Here is a 13,443-nt window from a genome sequence, read left to right as displayed (position 1 = left end):
CATTCTTAAATTATACGTTTTAGATTTAAGGGAGGGACAGATCGACAATGGAAAAAAGAATTAGTTAAAAACTATGTTATAATTAAACAAATACAAAAATGGGCAACCTTATTGGAATTATCCCTTCTATTATTACTTGGAGACTATGGCTAAGAAGATGCAAAACCCGTATGGAAGGCAGCGGCGAGTCGGTGGAACAGGTTTGGAGAAGTATTCGCTTTTGGATCACCAAAATAGGTGAGAAATTAAAGGCTGGAAAAAATTTGAAAAGAAGAGATGAGGTGATACTAAAAGAGCTAAATGTTCCTCCAAAAATGGTTACAAAGAGAACACCACAGGTAGTCAAATGGTTTCAACCATACCAGGGAAGATACAAACTCAATACCGATGGAAGTAGCTGAGGCAATCCGGGGCAAGCTGGAGGTGGAGGAGTTATCCGAAATTCCTCAGGTAACTTGGTTAGAGCTTTTTCGGTTTCTCTTGACCAAGGAACAGTTTCCTTTGCGGAATTCATGGCGGTTTACCATGGAGTAAAATTAGCAAAAAGTATGGGTATTGTTCAGTTAGACATAGAACTGGACTCTAGTACGGTGGTAAAATGGCTGAAAACATCACTTTGTGGGTAATGGTATGTCGAAGACTTTTGGGAAGAACTAACAGATATGTTGAGAAGTATGAATGTAAATATCACTCATGTCTACAAGGAAGCAAATAAACCAGCAGATCTTTTAGCTAGAATGGGTTCAGAGGGATGCACTAAATACTGGGACCTCTTTTCTGATTTACCATGGAAACTTCGGGCCTTCTGACGTTGGATAAAGCGGGTCTGCCATATATACGAGATGGTTAATCTGTATTTTTTTGTTCTTGGTTTTTTGGTTATATATGGAGTTTCTTTTGTATCCATGGTTTTCCTCCGCCACACGTGAGGTTTTGAATATACCACGGAGGGTCCCTCCTCCCTTATTATAAAAAAAAAAAAAAAAAAAAAAAAAAAAAAAAAAAAAAAAGAATGAAAATGTAGGTCTGACAATGGCACAAGGTCACAACAAATGCACAATCTAATATTAAAATATTCAGATTTAAGTAAGGAAAAATAATATATGTTTTAACTCAAATTATATTCATATGTCATTTATCTATGAAATGTCTAACTCTTTAAAAAAATTTCTCTTTTTTATTGATAGTCTGGATGATGAGTCAGAATTTATCCAAAAAATCATTTTGTGGATGAACCCAAAAATAGTAAATCGAATACCTTTAAGCGTTGCCAAGCATCCAATTGGAGTAGAATCGCGTATACGAGACATTTATTAGCATTTAAGTATCGAAAAGAATGATATTATACGCATGGTAGGGATATTTGGAACCGGTGGAATTGGTAAGACAACTATTTCAAACGATATTTATAACCATCTTTCATCTCAATTTGAAGGAAGTTGTTTCTTAAGAAATATTAGAGAAACTTCAAAACAAGTGGGAGGTCTTATTCAGCTACAAAATACACTTCTTTCAAAGATCTTAGGAACAAAATTGGATATTAATGATGTTGATAGAGGAATCGGTGTAATTTGGCATAGACTTCAATCTAAAAGGATTCTACTAATTCTTGATGATGTGGATGAAATGGTCCAACTAGAAAAATTAGCTGGAGATCGTGCTTGGTTTGGTTCAGGAAGTATAGTCATCATAACAAGAGATCAACATTTACTAGATAACTCTAAAGTTGATTTAAAATACGAGGTGAGGACTTTGAATGTCAATGTAGCTCTTCAACTGTTTAGGTTGTATGCTTTCAAGAAAAAAAGAACCGTTGAAGGATTTTGTTGATCTCTCCAAACAAGTAACAAACTATGCTGATGGTCTTTCACTAGCTTTAACAGTGCTAGGTTCAGATCTAAAAGGCCAAAGGATACATCAATGGAAAAGTGCATTGGATAAGTATAAAAGCATTCCCAACCAAAACATTCAGAGAGTACTTCAAATAAGTTATGATAGTTTGGAAGATAATGAGAAAGACATGTTCCTTGATATTGCATTTTTCTTCAAAGGAGAACCTTTGGCTAAGGTCATAGAAATATTTGATAGTTGCGGTTTTTTTCCGGTTCATGGTATCCAGAGGCTTATAGACAAGTGTCTTATTTATACTTTTAATTATGAATATTTTTGGATGCATGACTTGCTACAAGATATGAGTCGAGAAATTGTTCGAGAAAAATCAGCCAAAGATCTTAGCAAACGCAGCAGAGTGTGGTTTCACAAGGATGTTCATCAAGTGTTTGAAGAAGATATGGTTAGAGTCACAAAGAAATTCTTGGATTTTACATTTATTTCCTTTTTATAAAAGAGAAATCTAGTGGAAAATATTGACTTATGAATTAATACCTGGCCTAGTGTAAAAATCCTTTAGATGATAAAAGGATGAATTTGTAGTTATAATTAGAATTTGTTTTTTATTAAGATGAATCACTAAATTAAGTACCATATAAATGTCCTTTTTCGTTTCAAATATATATCTGAATATTTTTTTAATTTAGTGCCTACTGTCTCTTGTCATTTGTTTTATGAAAAGTTAAAAAAGTAGTGTACATAAGTTGGGAAAGAAAAGACAAACTTTTATATTTTAACAAGTGAATATTTAGTATTGAAAAATAGCATGTAAAGATAACGAGAGAGTAGTATTTTTTATGAAATAATATACCATCAACTCGAAAATTATTAACTTTAGCAAATTGCAATTTATAAATAACTTTATGCACTAATTTTGCTGACACTCTTTATATATGCATTCTCTTATATCAGGGGCCAAATGAAATTGAAGGCATAGTATTAGATTTACCAAAAGGTGATGAGGAGATAAGCTTGCATCCGGATGCATTTCGACATATGAAAAGACTTAGAGTCTTTATAAATCGTAATGCACGTTTTTCTTGTGGACCCAATTATCTCTCCGACAAGTTAAGAGTCCTTGATTGGTATAAATATCCTGTAGAGTCTTTGCCACATGATTTCCAAGGAAAGAAACTCATTGTCTTTAACATGCGTGATAGCTTGGTGAAGGAGTTAGGGAATGGATTCAACCCCAAGGTACGTATACAATTATAATAATCAATTATTTGTTTTTTATTTAAATTATGTAATAAACTTCATTAAACCTTTTTTTTTCTTTTCTTATACAGAATTTGACGATAATGACTTTCTATGGTTGCAAATTCTTAAAAAGGATTCCTGATTTTTCAAGCATCTCAAATTTGAAAGAATTGATTGTCCAATATTGTAAAAGATTAGTTGAGGTGCATGATTCGGTTGGATCTTTGAAAAATCTTTCCAGGTTGGATTTTGATGGATGCTCTAAACTCCAAATTCTTCCAAGAAGCCTTAAGTTGAGATCTTTATGTGAGCTTAATCTTGGGACTTGCTCAAGCCTCCGTGATTTTCCTGAAATCGAGTGTAAAATGGAATGTTTAAGGAAATTGAGTTTATATAGCACTGCAGTAGAAGAACTCCCTTTATCCATCAGGAACCTCGTTGGACTTGAGACATTAGATCTATTGGATTGCAAAAACCTTATGCGTCTCCCAATTGCTTCCATCCCGTTGAAATATTTACGCTGCTTTTGTATGGGTGGACATGATTCCGTTTATCTGCCTAATGATTCTACAACAATGGAAGATGAGATATCAAATTCAAGAAATGGGAGCACTGCATTACAAGTACCGAATCTTCAACTTAGTTGTTCTCATTCAGAATCAAATTTCTTTCCACTGTAGTTTATTTACCATGTTTAATTCCTCAGCCACTTTGGATTCGTTATCTCTATCGGGACTTGAAATTGTTAGCCTTCCCAAGAGCATCAAAGAGTCCGTTACACTAACTAATCTCACCTTGGCCCGTTGTTGTAACCTCGAAGAAATACTAGAGCTTCCACTAAATATAAGACAAGTAGATGTTAGGGGATGCAAGTCATTAAAAATATTTCCGACCGTGGAAAAAAGAAGAGAGGGTAATAGATATTGAGGGGCCGCACTATTTGGAGGAGATAAGCGGAATTGTATTATATGTCGTAATTTTTTTTAAGAAGATGTTTCAGTCTGGGATGATAGTGATATTGTTGATGCTAAAATAACTAGTAAGATAACCAGTAATGGCTCAAATCATGTATGCCGTATTCAAGAAGAGGTACGATTGGTTAATAGTGATTTCCACGAAAAGGAAAATAGGACTGGATATTTTGTATGGGTGGGGTACTCCAATTTACAATCTTTTGAACTTCAGGTTTTGGACAATTTGCTAGTTCAATTTTATCCCAGTCATCGTGGGATGGTGCCGTTTTATGAAAGTTACAGAGCGAAAGTGGTATACAAGAATGAAAGGAGAGCAAATTAAAAAAGAAAAATAGATGAAGCCGATGTTGCAAAAACTCCTGATCAACAACAATTCAATTAATGATAACCCCAGGTGAGTAAGTCGCCCCTCATATTCTCTGTTCTTTTCTCGGATGATTTCTTTGGATTAGTACTTATGTTTATGAAAAAAATCACCTGATATTCTTAAACTTGGGGCATTAAACTGCCAGATCAAGTGGAGAAGGACTACGATGACTCAAAGGACTCCATGCCTTTTTCTTCTTCTTATTTTTTTTTTTTTTTTTTTTTTGGCCATTGCCCTGTTTTAGGCCCATAAATTTTTGTGTACGATGGACTATATATGTTTACTAAAACTTTATGTACAATCACTTTTGTGTACTCCTTGTGCACTTTAATAATGTGATTGGCTGCTTCACTTTTTTTAATATAAAATAATTGTTTTGGCCGACAATCACATTAATAGAGTGCGCAAGAAGTGTGTGAAAGTGACTATATATAGTAGAATTCGTATGTTTATACCAATTTTTACTTTGGAATAATGACCATATATGTTTAGTCTTTGCCAATGAAATAAAGGTGGTCATTTTGTTACCATTTGATGTTAAAATTCCCTTAATCTACTCGGGTTGCATGTGCATTGAGAAAGAGGACAACCACATTAATTGTGAAGAATATTATTTTGTAGATTTTAATAATCTCGCCTTTCTAGGATGCTTATTTGCATTGCTTTGGGATATCTTTGTTAAATCGCCTGACCCTGTTGTTGCTGTTTCTTTGGAATTACAGGTGAGATTTTCGTTTAATTTTTGTTTGTTCTCACTGGTCTTTAAGACTTGATTTGGTATTTGCCATTGAAAATTTGAAATCAGATGTTGTCATTTGTTTCATATATGATGTTAAGAAATTGCCATGAATCTACTCTTCGGCTGCATATGTACTGGCTGTATTGCTCATGTTGGTTTGTTGGGATTATGGTAACACAACTCTATTGATCTCAACTTTTGGGTTTAGGGAACTGTACAACATGTGCACTGATGTAACATGTCTTAATTTTCAAGGGACCTGTTCCAGATAAGGTGGTGAAGGACTATGATGATCCAAAGGTAGATTTGGAGTTAGAGCTTCGACTTGTTTGAGATGGATGAATGGCATGTATGTTTATAAGAGCTGAATCTTAAGACCACTACACTATTGCTACTCTCATCCATCTCTCTCTCTCTCTCTCTCTCTCTCTGTGGTTATTTATAAGATTGAACAATTTGGAGGTAACCGTCAATCTTGCCAAAAGTGGGGAAATCTTCATGCTTAGCTTGTAAGCTTTTCACTTTGGTCATTTAATTATAGCCATTAGTTTGTTTCTTGCATGATGAATTTAAGTTTTGTCCTGCCCTGAAAATTTTCTTCTATATACTTATTGCAGCAAGTTTCTGCTAAACACACTTGGCTGAAAAACCAGAAAACACCACTTATCTCATTCAAAAACTCCCATTAAGTTGGACAGCAACATATACAGAACCACGAAATATTTAAACAGACTTATTTACATCTTAAATTTGCAAAATCAGCTCTTTCTAATATCAACCACCCCATACAGCATCAGGAAGATTAGACCTATCCAAACACAGCCCAGAATTCTCTTTAGCATCTTCTATAGTAAAAAAATCTGCAATCTGATTAGTTTCGCTATATCCAAAGATCTTGGTGCGTAAAACTTGACACCATGCCCATCTATACCAAGAAATTAGATTTTTAAAAAAACACCCCTCCTTATTAGCCTTTACATGTGTATCTTCCCCCCTCCTAGGACAATAAGGTATAGCATTAATCTGAGATGCCAAATCTGATCCTAAATGGTCCTGTAATTTAACCAAATTCCACCCAGATGAAGGCATGACCTCTTAAGTTTCAAACCTTCTTGCCAACCACATAAACTTTTTAAGCCATCAATTTTTTATGGCTGCTGCTTCTTTGAAGGATTCGGGTGTTTGGATCTGAAAAAGACGGGCCATAACGAGCATCGAGCTCCCATATATAAAATTTCATGCTGACTTCATGTGTAATCCTCTCTTTACTTCATTAAACTCCCTCACACCCAATTCTCTCTCACCAATAGGCTGACATACTTTTTCCCAAGCAACCCATTTTTTCTTTACCTTCTCTATCTCCCCAAAGAGAAAAAGTCTGAGAAGAGCATGGTAACAAACCTCAAAACTGATTTGGGCACATTCAGAACCGAGAGCAAATGAATTGGCATGCTTGATAAAACATGCTTAATCAAGACCAATTTTCCCCCATTAGACGAGAACTTTGACTTCCAACCAGCAAGCTTATTCCTTAATTTCCGTTACAGAAGCTCCAACATTGTTCCTTTTAATGAGAATAGGTACATCAATATACTTAAAAGGAAACAGATTATCCCTAAAAAACCAGTTCCATCCAGCATAATATGTTTCCTAGAAACAAAAGCATTTTTTCCTTCCACTTACTCAATACTTCAGATAAAACCTTCAAGGATTTATTGGATTGATTAAGGAAGATAACAATGTCGTCAGTGTATAATAAAAGAAAAACCAAAGGCCAAACATATCCATAAAAATCTCCATTCGAGTCTACCATAAGCTTTTTCCATGTCCATTTTAACCATCAAATTGCATCCTTTTTACTTTTTTATTGAGACTAAGAGCGAATTCATGAGCAAGAGCTATATTATCAAAGATACTCCAACCTTTAATAAAGGTTCCTTGCACCTAGAAAGGTGCAAGTCTATTCACCATATATATATATATAACTTAAAAAAACTTCCACACCAGATATATCTTATAACCCTTTTATCAATCTAAAATTCTGACCCCAACAAAAACTCATGAGCAGCTTCAAGCAAATCTTCCCTGATGATTTCCCCAGCAAGCCATGAAAAAGCTTGACAGACCAAATCAAAGGCTCCAAATATTTCCAATATATATAGGCAAGCGCCTCCAAAGGTACTGTCCACATCTAAAATCAACTTGAAGCAGGAATACCCCCACATTAAAGAACAACACTTGTGGGGACTCGGAAACATTTGTGCTACTACCATCTTATTCCTTATCCGTTTTAAATTCTAGCTGTACAGCACATATACAATCGTAGCCACTGAATGAACTGGAATCTCATTTCCTATCTAATCATGTCATGCTGACTTTAAAACAAAATTCTAGTACTTTCTGTGTCCTTCAGACCAAATTGATCAAGTACCAACTCGAACATCATTTTTTGGCAAGCCGATAATGTTGTTTGAAGAACATAGAATTCACACTTTTGTTCCCTGTAAAGTCAAAATCCCATGTCACTTTGATCGACTTGCATGTATAGTTCATATCTGACAAACTACATGTTTGACATGTTAAAGTTTATTTTAATTGGGCTGTATTTTGTTGCTGTTTTATTAATTGACCATCCAAAATCAACCTCATAATTTATCATAAATAATTAGCTTCCTTCCTTCAGTGCATTGGACACTGTAACAAGATGTTGATCATCTTTGTTTTATGGCCTGTGACCCAACTTGTCTGCTTTCTTCTTTCTTTTATTTATACTAGAGATTGAGTTGTGCGGCTTCACCTTCTTTTTTTAATATGGGGATATTCACTTTTCTCTGGTGAGCAGTAATCAGCCTTACATACATGACTTCCTGCATGTGTTCTGAAGGAACCTCTTCCCCTTCCTCTTCTTCCATTGATCGATGGAGTTACTATGTATTCTTGAATTTTAGAGGTGAAGATACTCGCACTAATTTTACTGCTCATCTATACAACGCTTTGTGTCAGAAGGGTATCAATACTTACATAGATGAAGACGAGCTTAGAAGAGGAGAAGAAATTTCTCCAGCTCTTTGCAAAGCTATTGAAGAGTCAAGAATTTCCATCACTATATTCTCTAAGAATTATGCATCATCCACATGGTGCTTGGCAAGCTGTTGAAGATCCTTGAGTGCAAAGAAACAAAGCAATAGATGGTTCTACCAGTGTTTTACCAGGTAGATCCATCGGAAGTACGGAATCAAAAAGGAAGTAAGCGTGAAAACGGGTTTCAGGATTATGTTAAGGTGCAAAGGTGGAAGGCAGCCTTAAAAGAAGTGGCCAAATTGTCCAGGTTCCATTTAGGGAACAGGTACTTCTAGCGAACTTGTACCTTCAAAACATCCTTGTAACCTAATGCATATATTTGTGTGTGTGTGTACGCTTGTTTCATCAGTTGTTTTCACGTGAATAGTTAAACATGAAAAGCATTTTTTATAAGCATTAAACAGAGAACGTTACAAACACAAATGCCATCCTGTTTTCCTGAAGTAGGCATAAACAGAGATTAACAATGCATATTAATCTAAAGCCATATCAAACACAATTCCTCATGGTTTCCAAATTTCTCTACAGAATGGGGTGTGAACAGAAGAACAGGATAGTATTTTCTATAGGAAAATGATAAAAACTACACCAGTATCCTAGCATTATCTCTCTTCACTGGCCTTAAAGATCTCACTTCACTCACCTAAAAGATCTAGTAGACCTTAATACAGTGTTTTTTTTTAACTACTTGGAAGATATTAATGTTAACGTATCTTTCAATGTGAAACTTTTGATCTTTTTAAATGTTCATTCTCTTTTGTATTGGTAGGAAAGAATCTGAGCTTATCCATGAGATAATTCAATGGGTGGAGTCAAGAACAGTGGATAATACAAATTTAAGCGTTTTCAAGTATCCATTTGGACTAGAGGCTCATCTAAGTATTAGAAGGAAAGATAATAAACGCATGATAGGGATGCTCGGGATTGGTGGAATTAGTCTGAAGCTTTTTTTTTTTTTTTATTATTGAAAATTTGGAGAACCTTCATTTTAATGGAGAGGCTGGTCTAATTCTTTATGAGAGATCCAAGGATATCATAGAAGTTTGATTCTTAGCTAGTCTAATTCTTGATGATGTGGTTCACTTGCCCCAGAACAGTTCTTTATGATTGGTTCAGGTTTAAAAGTATAATCATCGTAATAACAAGAGGTCAACGTTTATTAATTACTTGTGACATTGATTTAATGTATGACGTGAAGGGATTGGAGTGCAACCAAGCTCTTCAACTATTTAGTTGGCATGTCTTCAAAAGAGAAATGGATTAACGATTATGTGGAACTCATTAAACATATAGTACGTTATGCTATGGGTCTCCACTAATGTTAACAGAGCTTGGAAGTCAAGTAGACGAACCTATATGATATAGGTGTTTGCATCTGATAATTTTTTATATTGTGCTTATTTCTTCTAAGCAAGTTCTCTAGTGACAACTAATCATATTTAATTGCAGATAGTATGTCGGATGCATTGAAGCAGGGCCATGATGATAGTATGTTGGATACATTGATGCAGGGCCATGATGATAATAGCATGCCGGATGCATTGAGGTAGGGCAACTATCTTATAAAAAGATGATTTTTGAGGTAATATTTGGATTACTTTTCTCCATAAAAGTAATTTTTACACGCAAAAATTAACATTCCATTTATTATTTTTGATAAGAAAAGGTTTGTTGCAACAGGCAAAAGGGTAATGAAATCCCAGAACTTACTGGAGGAATTAAATAAATTAATAGAAGACAAGGGAGACTCAAGAGAGGTTTTGGAGAGCCTACTTGGTTACATCATGTGTTCCACCCAGGTGCTCATTTGGTAACTCTTTCATGCGTATGCACAATTATGTAGGAGGGACTAACTCTTTTCCATCTTCAAAATACTATGCAGGAGGCAGCAGTTGTTCCACCATATGTTGCTCTTGCCATAGACCAAATCCTGGATTCTGGGAATTTGTTAAGGTGAACTCCGAGGACTTTTCACTAGACGCTATCACTGCTTCAGAATACTTGAGATTCAAAGAAGTGATCTTTGATGAAAACTGGTAATTAAGTGTGACTTAGGGGAGAAACTAACATGAAAAACTAGCATATAGCATGCAGAGTGAGAAAACCACAGGGAACATAATTTTGCAAGGACTTGGAATTGCATAGTTTTCTTGAAAGCATGGATATGTATAACCCTGAGATTTATGTATTTTTAACAAAAAATGTGTGTGTAGGCTTTGAGTTTTTTCATTCTCATGAACTTGGTACTTGATCTTGTAGATTAAAAAAAAAAAAAAATCTATATGAGATGTGATGTGCCTTGTAGATAGATTTTGGAGTCCTTGACTTATCCACTCCTCGCATGACCCGTAGTTCTTCTATCAGAAATGGTTTCAGCTTCATCTCGAAGTTCATGACGTCAAGGCTGCATGGGAATTCTAAGAGTGCAAAGCCACTACTCAAGCACTTACAAGCTCTATATTATAAAGCAGAGGTATAAACGCAGCTCATTCTTTGGATAGGCACACGGAGAATGGAAGAAAGTAATTTTTGTATCATACTTTGGATACAGAAATAATGGTGTTCCAATTTAGCAGGATCTTATGATGAATGGAACTTTGGATACGGTCACTAAGCTACAAAGTGCCCTGATTGTATTTGTCTCTACAATCCCCAAAGAGATACCATTTCTTAATTTTGAGCAGAGGTGACCATTATTTTATGTTTACCACCCTCATTGAAAGTAAAACTTGTTTTGACCCAAATTCCATGATAGGTGGATATTGGATAGTACACGCTTTTTCTGTATTTTGCCTTCTTGTAGGTTTAAGGAGTGGGGCTTTGAGAGAGGGTGGGGGAACACTGCAGAAAGTGTTCAGGAGAATGTTAGGATGCTTTCTGAGGTACTCCAAGCACCAGAACCCGCAAAGTTGGAGTTGCTCTTCAGCAGGCTTCCTGACATATTCTGCATTGTGATCATCTCCCCTCATGGCTACTTTGGGCAGTTAGATGTCCTTGGATTGCCTGATACTTGCAGCCATGTAAATAATGCATTCAAGCATCATTAATTCTTTTGGTAAGCTATTAACAAAGGATTTTAAGAAATAATTCTTAAGCAGTATAAGGTTAGCAAGGATCAGGATTAGTTATGCATTTAACTCCTTAATTTCATTTTACAGTAACAAGACTTATACCTGATAGTAGAGGGACCAAGTGCAACCAGGAGTTGGAGCCTATTCCCAACACTAAGCACTCTCACATACTCAGAGTTCCATTTAGAACAGAGAATGGGATTATACGCCATTGGGTTTCCCGTTTTGATATATGCCCTTACCTTGAGAGATTTGCCCAGGCATTAGCCATCATCTAGCATTTTTTGTCAGTTTCTTTTTCAAAACAGTTTTCTTATTCTAGTCTTTTCCCTTTCTTCTCCCATCACTAGGATGCTACTGTTAAGATTCTTGAACACATGGAATGCAAACCGGACCTCATCATTGGGAACTATAGTGATGGAAACTTGGTCGCGTCTTTGATGGCTAGCAAACTTGGAATAGCACAGGCCTAATCCATCATCTTGAATTGCTTATAAACATTTTATTTCAATCTATTTGTTACTCTAAATGTGAACTTTGGCGTGTTAATAACTAAGTGGTATGGAAAGAACAAGAAGCTAAGAAATTTGGTAAAATCTTGTTGTTGTAGCAGGATTTTTCAGTCCATCCAAATCAAAGGACTGAGAAGAAACTGCAGAAATAAAAAAGATGAATGCCTTGATAGAGAAATACGAACTTTATAGAGAGCTATACCGCAGTATTGCTGATACACAAGAAGCTTTTGTGCATCCAGCATTGTACGAGAATTTTAGTCTAATAGTTGTGGAGGTAATGAGCCGCAGATTACTTTTGATGGGCCATTTTGGACAAGTCTACTAGCTATAACTTATTAAGGTTGGGTATAAATTTTAACTAGGCATATAGGCCCAATAGTTTTTTTTTGGTGGATTATGGAATTTTATTGGGGTTGCTTACGAGGAAAAAACCATTTACTCTTTATAGAACTTACTAGAATCTATTTATTTGATAATTGGCTCATGAATTATTTTATAAGCCCATTTGTTAATACCATACACTGCCTAAGACTTAGGCCCAAATATTCGAAATGAACCCCACCCGATTACTCCAAGGCCCAGGCCCGTTTGTTCTAAACCCATGAGACCCAAGGTCTAGTTTATTGATAATTAAACTCCACGCTATACATGTCTCCATTGCACTAGGGTTCATGGCAACACTATATATATACACATTATACACGTTCATGCACAATTTCCACTCCTGCCAAGCATAGGAAGTAACTCTCAACCCATCCACGTATGGGGTGTTACAATACCTAAACTTGTTTTTATCTTCTTCAAGTACAGACATGCATTACAAATATGTTAATTGATAAGCCAACTTCCACACATTTACACCCGGTTTTGAACTAAAGTCCTTTCGCGTAAAACAAACATCCAGACCAGATATCTACTAATTAATTCTTTATATGAAATTCTCTATATGCATTACTAATTAATTCTCTGTTTGGCCATTGAAATTTTTCATCTCAAATACAAAATTCTCATTTCATCATTACAACTTTCCCAAATTCTCATATAAAATATAATAAACAATTCAACTTTTTCTAAACTTTTTCAAATCCCAAAATAATAATAATATTAAAATATAATATTTTAACATTTAATCTTAAAACTCAAAATTTTCATCTGAGAATTCTCAGTGACCAAGCAGAACCAGTTTGGAGTTTCTTAACATGGGGTTATTGTATACTTTATCATATTAAGCCCGTATTCCACCATCTTTATTAATGGTGCGTTGACTATTAATGAGAGTGTAAAAAATAAACTTACAAATAGATTTTTTTTTTTTTTTGGTTAATTTATCTACAAACTTATATTAATTACTATTCAAAGTCAAGGTGACTCAATACCACTAGCTTAACTTCCTTTTGAAAGCACAATCAAACAGGATGAATTAATGAAAGGAGGATGGATCATTGGCTTAAGAAGAGAATATATATATACATTCTTTTAATTATTAAGATAAAAATAAACCTAATAAAAATTATTAGGATATAATTAACTTCACCATCTTAAATTATCCTCGAGTCAGAAAGAATTTTTAGAAAGTGAAATTGTTAAAAACCAGGATGAAGAATGG

General features: G+C 35.0%; 1 long non-coding RNA gene and 1 pseudogene across 14 annotated transcripts; both read left to right on the top strand.

Annotated features, from left to right (window-relative positions):
* Positions 1-2,710: 2,710 nt before the first annotated feature.
* Positions 2,711-10,995, top strand: LOC122296420. Of its 14 annotated transcripts, XR_006238506.1 has the most exons (9): positions 2,763-3,087; positions 3,180-4,458; positions 5,077-5,153; positions 5,426-5,679; positions 8,013-8,516; positions 9,701-9,833; positions 9,932-10,050; positions 10,134-10,204; positions 10,616-10,995. It is a non-coding gene; the product is annotated as an uncharacterized LOC122296420 (long non-coding RNA). The 14 variants fall into 14 exon arrangements; XR_006238502.1 differs by having other exon boundaries at positions 2,713-3,087; positions 3,180-3,713; positions 4,276-5,679; XR_006238498.1 differs by having other exon boundaries at positions 2,713-3,087; positions 3,180-5,679; positions 10,616-10,724; positions 10,828-10,995.
* Positions 10,996-10,998: 3 nt separating this feature from the next.
* LOC122296419 lies at positions 10,999-11,771 on the top strand (annotated as a pseudogene).
* The last annotated feature ends 1,672 nt before the right edge of the window (positions 11,772-13,443 follow it).

This window comes from Carya illinoinensis, chromosome 15, assembly GCF_018687715.1.
Source record: "Carya illinoinensis cultivar Pawnee chromosome 15, C.illinoinensisPawnee_v1, whole genome shotgun sequence".
NCBI lineage: Eukaryota > Viridiplantae > Streptophyta > Magnoliopsida > Fagales > Juglandaceae > Carya > Carya illinoinensis.
This window is presented reverse-complemented; position numbering and strand designations above follow the sequence as displayed.